This window comes from Hydractinia symbiolongicarpus, chromosome 13, assembly GCF_029227915.1.
Source record: "Hydractinia symbiolongicarpus strain clone_291-10 chromosome 13, HSymV2.1, whole genome shotgun sequence".
In the NCBI taxonomy this organism is placed as follows: Eukaryota; Metazoa; Cnidaria; class Hydrozoa; order Anthoathecata; family Hydractiniidae; genus Hydractinia; species Hydractinia symbiolongicarpus.
Window position 1 is genome coordinate 5,669,625 of NC_079887.1, and position 12,700 is coordinate 5,682,324.

A 12,700-nucleotide genomic window follows, 5' to 3' on the forward strand; every position below is an offset into this window, starting at 1 on the left:
TGACTAATATCACGTGACTTTTTCTCGGATAACATAGCGCCTCAAACTCAAACTTTCGTTAATCTAAGCTATATCGAAACTTCTGGAAGGTTATTTTCAAGAAAACGAAGAAAGGGTATGTTTAGCTCGCTAGTATATCACTATTTTTTACATGTAATGAACCCATTCTTATTCTCACTCACACCTAAAGCTAGCTAGCTTAAAACTACAGATTTAGATAGAATAATAATAGAACTTAGATAGCATATAGCTAGCTAGATAGTATAAAAAAGAGCAAACAGTAGCTATGGTTAGCACAAAACTAGCTACAAGGCTAGCATAAAATTAACTACTTAGTTGGGGTAAAACTACCAATGTATCTAGCATAAAATTAGCTATTTTAGCTGGCATTAAATCAGCAAAATAGCTTGCTAATAGAAATTTTCTTTCAGACAGATTTTCTAGCTATAGCTAGCTAGCTTTACATATACTACACAGTGAGTGAGATAATTCTACACTGTAGCGTAGGAATGCCCCATCACATAGCTGGTTCTAGCTACAATCGTCCATACAATTTGTTGTCTTTGGCAATTTTATACCAAAGATCAAGAACCAAAAAGTTTAGCAAAGTCAGCAAAAGAACATAGCTAGCTAGATATTTTGCAGATAGTGTGTTATGTTCTCACTCATGATCAATGTTTATATAAAGGTATGTCACATGTAATTGTTTACGTTGCTTAGCCATTAAAGGGCAGTTTTTAACATTGAGGGGAAATGGGAGAGCCATCTTTTCGTGGACGATTGTAGCTAGCTATATATATTGTACACACATCTCGAAATAAACTTTTTTAACCCTGCCGGTGAGCATACATCATGCGGCTCAAGTTACAGAAACGAAAATTATTTCAATATATTACTGAGGCTTTTTAAATTCTGAAAAGCGGTTCTCGTGCAATCGTCAACATGTTTTGAAAATCTTCAAATATATTCATTATATATATATTTCTTATTTAATTTCCTTATATGTATATATACAAATAATGTCTTGATATATAATTTCTTTTTCTGTAACTTGACCTGAACTTTACACCAATGCTGGATATCATGTTTAAGTCCAGCTCTAGCTAGGTACCAAGCTAGCCTAATTAATTGCTATACTTTTGAAGTTTCTGTTCAGTTTGGAATAAGAGCTTTTTATTCTAATGTCATGAAAACTTGTACTAAGGCGCAGTTTACAATTTATATTAATTGGTCCACCAAGCGTTTAACACAGTTACTTGACCAGCATTTCTCAAAAGGTTAATTAACTAGGCTGTGTGCTGTGAATTCCTAAGTGTATATAATATTCACCTGTAAAGTTTCGTATATATATATATTTATGCCCTGCTGGTTTCCTGTTTCTTTGCCGTGCCCTTACCTTGCCCTGCTTAATAATACACCCTTACTCTTCCTTTGCCGTTTCTGGTGCCTGCCTACTGTACCCTTGCCTGTGCCTCCCATGCCTTGCCTACCCCTGCCTTGCTGATTCCTCTTCCTGTTTCCTTGCCTGCCTTTGCCGTGCCCTTTCCTTGCTACCCCTGTCCTACCCCTGTCTTGCCTACCCCTGCCTTGCTGATTCCTCTTCCTGTTTCCTTGCCTGCCTTTGCCGTGCCCTTTCCTTGCCGTGCTTAATGCCTTTGCCTTGGCAACCTCTCCGCAACACTTTCTATACTGGTTTATCTAAATGTTTAAATGAAGCGCTACCACAGCGCCCAGTGTAATCGCTGAGTTCCGGCAATCACGTCAAATTAAGAAGAATGTTATTTCTTGGAGTTCAATTGCCTTACTTATCACATTTATCAGGTCACAGTCCAAAGTTAGTTCAATTAAGTGCCACAGACAATCATTTCGTTGTTAAAAGCGATGCAACCTAGTAATGTCAGAAAAATATCGCTAAATACATGTTGGAACGAATATGTGACCCAATCGTTTTAACTCAAACGGACTAACACTGTTAAAAAGTCAATGAAATGTACTTTTTGAAACTGTCACTAATTATTCAGCGCATGATAACGGCTAGGATTGGTCCCACAGTAAAAAATGACTTGTTATTCTAAATTTTTAAATGAAGTGCTACCACAGGGCCCAGTGTAATCGCTGAGTACCGGTAATCACGTCAAATTAAGAAGAATGATTTTTCTTGAAGTCCAATTGTCTCCTTTATCACATTCATCAGGTCACAGTCCAAAGTTAGTTCAATTAAGTAGCACAGTCAATCGTTTTATTGTTAAAAGCGATGCAACCTAGTAATATCAGAAAAATATCGCTAAATACATGTTGGTACGAATATGTGAACCAATCGTTTTAGTCGCACAGTCAATCGTTTTATTGTTAAAAGCGATGCAACCTAGTAATATCAGAAAAATATCGCTAAATACATGTTGGTACGAATATGTGACCCAACCGTTGTAACTCAAACGGACTGACACCGTTAGAAAGTCAATGAAATGTACTTTCTGAAACTGTCACTAATTTTTCAGCGCGTTATAACGGCTAGGATTGGTCCCACAGAAAAAATGACTTATTTATCTAAATGTTTAAATGAAGCGCTACCACAGCGCCCAGTGTAATCGCTGAGTTCCGGCAATCACGTCAAATTAAGAAGAATGTTATTTCTTGGAATTCAATTGCCTTATTTATCACATTTATCAGGTCACAGTCCAAAGTTAGTTCAATTAAGTGCCACAGACAATCATTTCGTTGTTAAAAGCGATGCAACCTAGTAATGTCAGAAAAATATCGCTAAATACATGTTGGAACAAATATGTGACCCAATCGTTTTAACTCAAACGGACTAACACTGTTAAAAAGTCAATGAAATGTACTTTTTGAAACTGTCACTAATTCTTCAGCGCATGATAACGGCTAGGATTGGTCCCACAGTAAAAAATGACTTGTTATTCTAAATTTTTAAATGAAGTGCTACCACAGGGCCCAGTGTAATCGCTGAGTACCGGTAATCACGTCAAATTAAGAAGAATGATTTTTCTTGAAGTCCAATTGTCTCCTTTATCACATTCATCAGGTCACAGTCCAAAGCTACTTCAATTAAGTCCCACAGTCAATCGTTTCACTGTTAAAGGCGATGCAACTTAGTAATATGAGAAAAATATCGCTAAATACATGTTGGTACGAATGTGTGACGCAACCGTTGTAACTGAAGCGGATTGATAAAGTTAGAAAGTCAATGAAATGTAGTTTTTGAAACTGTCGCTATTTCTTCAGCGCGCGATAACGGCTAGGATTGGTCCCACAGTAAAAATGACTTATTTATCTAAATGTTTAAATGAAGCGCTACCACAGCGCCCAGTGTAATCGCTGAGTTCCGGCAATCACGTCAAATTAAGAAGAATGTTATTTCTTGGAGTTCAATTGCCTTATTTATCACATTTATCAGGTCACAGTCCAAAGTTAGTTCAATTAAGTGCCACAGACAATCATTTCGTTGTTAAAAGCGATGCAACCTAGTAATGTCAGAAAAATATCGCTAAATACATGTTGGAACGAATATGTGCCCCAACCGTTGTAACTCAAACGGACTGACACCGTTAGAAAGTCAATGAAATTTAGTTTTTGAACCTGTCGCTATTTCTTCAGCCCGCGATAACGGCTAGGATTGGTCCCACAGTAAAAATGACTTATTTATCTAAATTTTTAAATTAAGCCCTACCGCAGAGCCCAGTGTAATCGCTGAGTTCCAGCAATCACGTCAAATTAAGAAGAATGTTATTTCTTGGAGTCCAATTGTCTCATTAATCACATTTATCAGGTCACAGTATAGTTCAATTAAGTCCCACAGACAATCGTTTCATTGTTAAAAGCGATGCAACCTAGTAAAATCAGAAAAATATTGCTAAATACATGTTGGTACGAATATGTGAACCAATCGTTTTAATTCAAACGGACTGACACCGTTAGAAAGTCAATAAAATGTACTTTTTGAAACTGCCGCAAATTCTTCAGCGCGTGATAACGGCTAGGATTTGTCCCACAGTAAAAAATGACTTATTAATCTAAATTTTTAAATCAAGTGCTACCACAGCGCCCAGTGTAATCGCTGAGTACCGGTAATCACGTCAAATTTAAAAGAATGTTATTTCTTGAAGTCCAATTTTCTCCATTATCACATTTGCCAGGTCACAGTCCAAAGATAGTTCAATTAAGTCCCACAGTCAATCGCTTCATTGTTAAAAGCGATGCAACCTAGTAATATCAGAAAAATATCGCTAAATTCATGTTGGTACGAATATGTGACGCAACCGTTGTAACTGAAGTGGATTGACACCGTTAGAAGGTCAATGAAATGTAGTTTTTGAAACTGTCGCTATTTCTTCAGCGCGCGATAACGGCTAGGATTGGTCCCACAGAAAAAATGACTTATTGCGGAGAGAAGCGGAGTGCGCGCCAGCGCACGGAGCGTAGCGGAGCCCATTTCCTCATTAAATAAGCCAAATATAAGAGACGGAGGAGAGTGTATAGGATTTCCGCACGTATACATCAAAATTTAAATTTTCGTAGGACGTTTTTCGACTGGGTTGCCCCGTAATTTTTCTGGTTATTTTTTCGTAAATTTCAGATTGAGCGAGTATATACGGCGATGGAGTGCTTTTGTTTATTTAAAGATCTCCTAGCGGGAACTTCCAGTTGAGACTAAGTTAGTTCTAACCACGTGATTCATAAGTCACTTTGACTAATATCACGTGACTTTTTCTCGGATAACATAGCGCCTCAAACTCAAACTTTCGTTAATCTAAGCTATATCGAAACTTCTGGAAGGTTATTTTCAAGAAAACGAAGAAAGGGTATGTTTAGCTCGCTAGTATATCACTATTTTTTACATGTAATGAACCCATTCTTATTCTCACTCACACCTAAAGCTAGCTAGCTTAAAACTACAGATTTAGATAGAATAATAATAGAACTTAGATAGCATATAGCTAGCTAGATAGTATAAAAAAGAGCAAACAGTAGCTATGGTTAGCACAAAACTAGCTACAAGGCTAGCATAAAATTAACTACTTAGTTGGGGTAAAACTACCAATGTATCTAGCATAAAATTAGCTATTTTAGCTGGCATTAAATCAGCAAAATAGCTTGCTAATAGAAATTTTCTTTCAGACAGATTTTCTAGCTATAGCTAGCTAGCTTTACATATACTACACAGTGAGTGAGATAATTCTACACTGTAGCGTAGGAATGCCCCATCACATAGCTGGTTCTAGCTACAATCGTCCATACAATTTGTTGTCTTTGGCAATTTTATACCAAAGATCAAGAACCAAAAAGTTTAGCAAAGTCAGCAAAAGAACATAGCTAGCTAGATATTTTGCAGATAGTGTGTTATGTTCTCACTCATGATCAATGTTTATATAAAGGTATGTCACATGTAATTGTTTACGTTGCTTAGCCATTAAAGGGCAGTTTTTAACATTGAGGGGAAATGGGAGAGCCATCTTTTCGTGGACGATTGTAGCTAGCTATATATATTGTACACACATCTGGAAATAAACTTTTTTAACCCTGCCGGTGAGCATACATCATGCGGCTCAAGTTACAGAAACGAAAATTATTTCAATATATTACTGAGGCTTTTTAAATTCTGAAAAGCGGTTCTCGTGCAATCGTCAACATGTTTTGAAAATCTTCAAATATATTCATTATATATATATTTCTTATTTAATTTCCTTATATGTATATATACAAATAATGTCTTGATATATAATTTCTTTTTCTGTAACTTGACCTGAACTTTACACCAATGCTGGATATCATGTTTAAGTCCAGCTCTAGCTAGGTACCAAGCTAGCCTAATTTATTGCTATACTTTTGAAGTTACGAATGTGTGACGGAACCGTTGTAACTGAAGCGGATTGATAAAGTTAGAAAGTCAATGAAATTTAGTTTTTGAACCTGTCGCTATTTCTTCAGCCCGCGATAACGGCTAGGATTGGTCCCACAGTAAAAATGACTTATTTATCTAAATTTTTAAATTAAGCGCTACCGCAGCGCCCAGTGTAATCGCTGAGTTCCAGCAATCACGTCAAATTAAGAAGAATGTTATTTCTTGGAGTCCAATTGTCTCATTAATCACATTTATCAGGTCACAGTATAGTTCAATTAAGTCCCACAGACAATCGTTTCATTGTTAAAAGCGATGCAACCTAGTAATATCAGAAAAACATCGCTAAATACATGTTGGTACGAATATGTGACCCAACCGTTGTAACTCAAACGGACTGACACCGTTAGAAAGTCAATGAAATTTAGTTTTTAAACCTGTCGCTATTTCTTCAGCCCACGATAACGGCTAGGATTGGTCCCACAGTAAAAAATGACTTATTAATCTATATTTTTAAATGAAGTGCTACCGCAGCGCCCAGTGTAATCGCTGAGAACCGGTAATCACGTCAAATTGAAAAGAATGTTCTTTCTTGGAGTCCAATTGTCTCCTTTATCACATTTGTCAGGTCACAGTCCAAAGGTAGTTCAATTAAGTCCCACAGTCAATTGCTTCATTGCTAAAAGCGATGCAACCTAGTAATATGAGAAAAATATCGCTAAATACATGTTGGTACGAATATGTGACCCAACCGTTGTAACTCAAACGGACTGACACCGTTAGAAAGTCAATGAAATTTAGTTTTTGAACCTGTCGCTATTTCTTCAGCCCGCGATAACGGCTAGGATTGGTCCCACAGTAAAAATGACTTATTTATCTAATATTTTAAATTAAGCGCTACCGCAGCGCCCAGTGTAATCGCTGAATTCCAGCAATCACGTCAAATTAAGAAGAATGTTATTTCTTGGAGTCCAATTGTCTCATTAATCACATTTATCAGGTCACAGTATAGTTCAATTAAGTCCCACAGACAATCGTTTCATTGTTAAAAGCGATGCAACCTAATAATGTCAGAAAAATATCGCTAAATACATGTTGGTACGAATATGTGACCCAATCGTTTTAACTCAAACGGAGTGACACTGTTAAAAAGTCAATGAAATGTACTTTTTGAAACTGTCACTAATTCTTCAGCGCATGATAACGGCCAGGAATGGTCCCACAGTAAAAAATGACTTATTATTCTAAATTTTTAAATGAAGTGCTACAACAGCGCCCAGTGTAATCGCTGAGTACCGGTAATCACGTCAAATTAAGAAGAATGATTTTTGTTGAAGTCCAATTGTCTCCTTTATCACATTCATCAGGTCACAGTCCAAAGCTACTTCAATTAAGTCCCACAGTCAATCGTTTCACTGTTAAAGGCGATGCAACTTAGTAATATGAGAAAAATATCGCTAAATACATGTTGGTACGAATGTGTGACGCAACCGTTGTAACTGAAGCGGATTGATAAAGTTAGAAAGTCAATGAAATGTAGTTTTTGAAACTGTCGCTATTTCTTCAGCGCGCGATAACGGCTAGGATTGGTCCCACAGTAAAAATGACTTATTTATCTAAATGTTTAAATGAAGCGCTACCACAGCGCCCAGTGTAATCGCTGAGTTCCGGCAATCACGTCAAATTAAGAAGAATGTTATTTCTTGGAGTTCAATTGCCTTATTTATCACATTTATCAGGTCACAGTCCAAAGTTAGTTCAATTAAGTGCCACAGACAATCATTTCGTTGTTAAAAGCGATGCAACCTAGTAATGTCAGAAAAATATCGCTAAATACATGTTGGAACGAATATGTGCCCCAACCGTTGTAACTCAAACGGACTGACACCGTTAGAAAGTCAATGAAATTTAGTTTTTGAACCTGTCGCTATTTCTTCAGCCCGCGATAACGGCTAGGATTGGTCCCACAGTAAAAATGACTTATTTATCTAAATTTTTAAATTAAGCCCTACCGCAGAGCCCAGTGTAATCGCTGAGTTCCAGCAATCACGTCAAATTAAGAAGAATGTTATTTCTTGGAGTCCAATTGTCTCATTAATCACATTTATCAGGTCACAGTATAGTTCAATTAAGTCCCACAGACAATCGTTTCATTGTTAAAAGCGATGCAACCTAGTAAAATCAGAAAAATATTGCTAAATACATGTTGGTACGAATATGTGAACCAATCGTTTTAATTCAAACGGACTGACACCGTTAGAAAGTCAATAAAATGTACTTTTTGAAACTGCCGCAAATTCTTCAGCGCGTGATAACGGCTAGGATTTGTCCCACAGTAAAAAATGACTTATTAATCTAAATTTTTAAATCAAGTGCTACCACAGCGCCCAGTGTAATCGCTGAGTACCGGTAATCACGTCAAATTTAAAAGAATGTTATTTCTTGAAGTCCAATTTTCTCCATTATCACATTTGCCAGGTCACAGTCCAAAGATAGTTCAATTAAGTCCCACAGTCAATCGCTTCATTGTTAAAAGCGATGCAACCTAGTAATATCAGAAAAATATCGCTAAATTCATGTTGGTACGAATATGTGACGCAACCGTTGTAACTGAAGTGGATTGACACCGTTAGAAGGTCAATGAAATGTAGTTTTTGAAACTGTCGCTATTTCTTCAGCGCGCGATAACGGCTAGGATTGGTCCCACAGAAAAAATGACTTATTGCGGAGAGAAGCGGAGTGCGCGCCAGCGCACGGAGCGTAGCGGAGCCCATTTCCTCATTAAATAAGCCAAATATAAGGGACGGAGGAGAGTGTATAGGATTTCCGCACGTATACATCAAAATTTAAATTTTCGTAGGACGTTTTTCGACTGGGTTGCCCCGTAATTTTTCTGGTTATTTTTTCGTAAATTTCAGATTGAGCGAGTATATACGGCGATGGAGTGCTTTTGTTTATTTAAAGATCTCCTAGCGGGAACTTCCAGTTGAGACTAAGTTAGTTCTAACCACGTGATTCATAAGTCACTTTGACTAATATCACGTGACTTTTTCTCGGATAACATAGCGCCTCAAACTCAAACTTTCGTTAATCTAAGCTATATCGAAACTTCTGGAAGGTTATTTTCAAGAAAACGAAGAAAGGGTATGTTTAGCTCGCTAGTATATCACTATTTTTTACATGTAATGAACCCATTCTTATTCTCACTCACACCTAAAGCTAGCTAGCTTAAAACTACAGATTTAGATAGAATAATAATAGAACTTAGATAGCATATAGCTAGCTAGATAGTATAAAAAAGAGCAAACAGTAGCTATGGTTAGCACAAAACTAGCTACAAGGCTAGCATAAAATTAACTACTTAGTTGGGGTAAAACTACCAATGTATCTAGCATAAAATTAGCTATTTTAGCTGGCATTAAATCAGCAAAATAGCTTGCTAATAGAAATTTTCTTTCAGACAGATTTTCTAGCTATAGCTAGCTAGCTTTACATATACTACACAGTAAGTGAGATAATTCTACACTGTAGCGTAGGAATGCCCCATCACATAGCTGGTTCTAGCTACAATCGTCCATACAATTTGTTGTCTTTGGCAATTTTATACCAAAGATCAAGAACCAAAAAGTTTAGCAAAGTCAGCAAAAGAACATAGCTAGCTAGATATTTTGCAGATAGTGTGTTATGTTCTCACTCATGATCAATGTTTATATAAAGGTATGTCACATGTAATTGTTTACGTTGCTTAGCCATTAAAGGGCAGTTTTTAACATTGAGGGGAAATGGGAGAGCCATCTTTTCGTGGACGATTGTAGCTAGCTATATATATTGTACACACATCTGGAAATAAACTTTTTTAACCCTGCCGGTGAGCATACATCATGCGGCTCAAGTTACAGAAACGAAAATTTTTTCAATATATTACTGAGGCTTTTTAAATTCTGAAAAGCGGTTCTCGTGCAATCGTCAACATGTTTTGAAAATCTTCAAATATATTCATTATATATATATTTCTTATTTAATTTCCTTATATGTATATATACAAATAATGTCTTGATATATAATTTCTTTTTCTGTAACTTGACCTGAACTTTACACCAATGCTGGATATCATGTTTAAGTCCAGCTCTAGCTAGGTACCAAGCTAGCCTAATTAATTGCTATACTTTTGAAGTTTCTGTTCAGTTTGGAATAAGAGCTTTTTATTCTAATGTCATGAAAACTTGTACTAAGGCGCAGTTTACAATTTATATTAATTGGTCCACCAAGCGTTTAACACAGTTACTTGACCAGCATTTCTCAAAAGGTTAATTAACTAGGCTGTGTGCTGTGAATTCCTAAGTGTATATAATATTCACCTGTAAAGTTTCGTATATATATATATTTATGCCCTGCTGGTTTCCTGTTTCTTTGCCGTGCCCTTACCTTGCCCTGCTTAATAATACACCCTTACTCTTCCTTTGCCGTTTCTGGTGCCTGCCTACTGTACCCTTGCCTGTGCCTCCCATGCCTTGCCTACCCCTGCCTTGCTGATTCCTCTTCCTGTTTCCTTGCCTGCCTTTGCCGTGCCCTTTCCTTGCTACCCCTGTCCTACCCCTGTCTTGCCTACCCCTGCCTTGCTGATTCCTCTTCCTGTTTCCTTGCCTGCCTTTGCCGTGCCCTTTCCTTGCCGTGCTTAATGCCTTTGCCTTGGCAACCTCTCCGCAACACTTTCTATACTGGTTTATCTAAATGTTTAAATGAAGCGCTACCACAGCGCCCAGTGTAATCGCTGAGTTCCGGCAATCACGTCAAATTAAGAAGAATGTTATTTCTTGGAGTTCAATTGCCTTACTTATCACATTTATCAGGTCACAGTCCAAAGTTAGTTCAATTAAGTGCCACAGACAATCATTTCGTTGTTAAAAGCGATGCAACCTAGTAATGTCAGAAAAATATCGCTAAATACATGTTGGAACGAATATGTGACCCAATCGTTTTAACTCAAACGGACTAACACTGTTAAAAAGTCAATGAAATGTACTTTTTGAAACTGTCACTAATTATTCAGCGCATGATAACGGTTAGGATTGGTCCCACAGTAAAAAATGACTTGTTATTCTAAATTTTTAAATGAAGTGCTACCACAGGGCCCGGTGTAATCGCTGAGTACCGGTAATCACGTCAAATTAAGAAGAATGATTTTTCTTGAAGTCCAATTGTCTCCTTTATCACATTCATCAGGTCACAGTCCAAAGTTAGTTCAATTAAGTAGCACAGTCAATCGTTTTATTGTTAAAAGCGATGCAACCTAGTAATATCAGAAAAATATCGCTAAATACATGTTGGTACGAATATGTGACCCAACCGTTGTAACTCAAACGGACTGACACCGTTAGAAAGTCAATGAAATGTACTTTCTGAAACTGTCACTAATTTTTCAGCGCGTTATAACGGCTAGGATTGGTCCCACAGAAAAAATGACTTATTTATTTAAATGTTTAAATGAAGCGCTACTACAGCGCCCAGTGTAATCGCTGAGTTCCGGCAATCACGTCAAATTAAGAAGAATGTTATTTCTTGGAATTCAATTGCCTTATTTATCACATTTATCAGGTCACAGTCCAAAGTTAGTTCAATTAAGTGCCACAGACAATCATTTCGTTGTTAAAAGCGATGCAACCTAGTAATGTCAGAAAAATATCGCTAAATACATGTTGGAACAAATATGTGACCCAATCGTTTTAACTCAAACGGACCAACACTGTAAAAAGTCAATGAAATGTACTTTTTGAAACTGTCACTAATTCTTCAGCGCATGATAACGGCTAGGATTGGTCCCACAGTAAAAAATGACTTGTTATTCTAAATTTTTAAATGAAGTGCTACCACAGGGCCCAGTGTAATCGCTGAGTACCGGTAATCACGTCAAATTAAGAAGAATGATTTTTCTTGAAGTCCAATTGTCTCCTTTATCACATTCATCAGGTCACAGTCCAAAGTTAGTTCAATTAAGTAGCACAGTCAATCGTTTTATTGTTAAAAGCGATGCAACCTAGTAATATCAGAAAAATATCGCTAAATACATGTTGGTACGAATATGTGAACCAATCGTTTTAGTCGCACAGTCAATCGTTTTATTGTTAAAAGCGATGCAACCTAGTAATATCAGAAAAATATCGCTAAATACATGTTGGTACGAATATGTGACCCAACCGTTGTAACTCAAACGGACTGACACCGTTAGAAAGTCAATGAAATGTACTTTCTGAAACTGTCACTAATTTTTCAGCGCGTGATAACGGCTAGGATTGGTCCCACAGAAAAAATGACTTATTTATCTAAATGTTTAAATGAAGCGCTACCACAGCGCCCAGTGTAATCGCTGAGTTCCGGCAATCACGTCAAATTAAGAAGAATGTTATTTCTTGGAATTCAATTGCCTTATTTATCACATTTATCAGGTCACAGTCCAAAGTTAGTTCAATTAAGTGCCACAGACAATCATTTCGTTGTTAAAAGCGATGCAACCTAGTAATGTCAGAAAAATATCGCTAAATACATGTTGGAACGAATATGTGACCCAATCGTTTTAACTCAAACGGACTAACACTGTTAAAAAGTCAATGAAATGTACTTTTTGAAACTGTCACTAGTTCTTCAGCGCATGATAACGGCTAGGATTGGTCCCACAGTAAAAAATGACTTGTTATTCTAAATTTTTAAATGAAGTGCTACCACAGGGCCCAGTGTAATCGCTGAGTACCGGTAATCACGTCAAATTAAGAAGAATGATTTTTCTTGAAGTCCAATTGTCTCCTTTATCACATTCATCAGGTCACAGTCCAAAGTTAGTTCAATTAA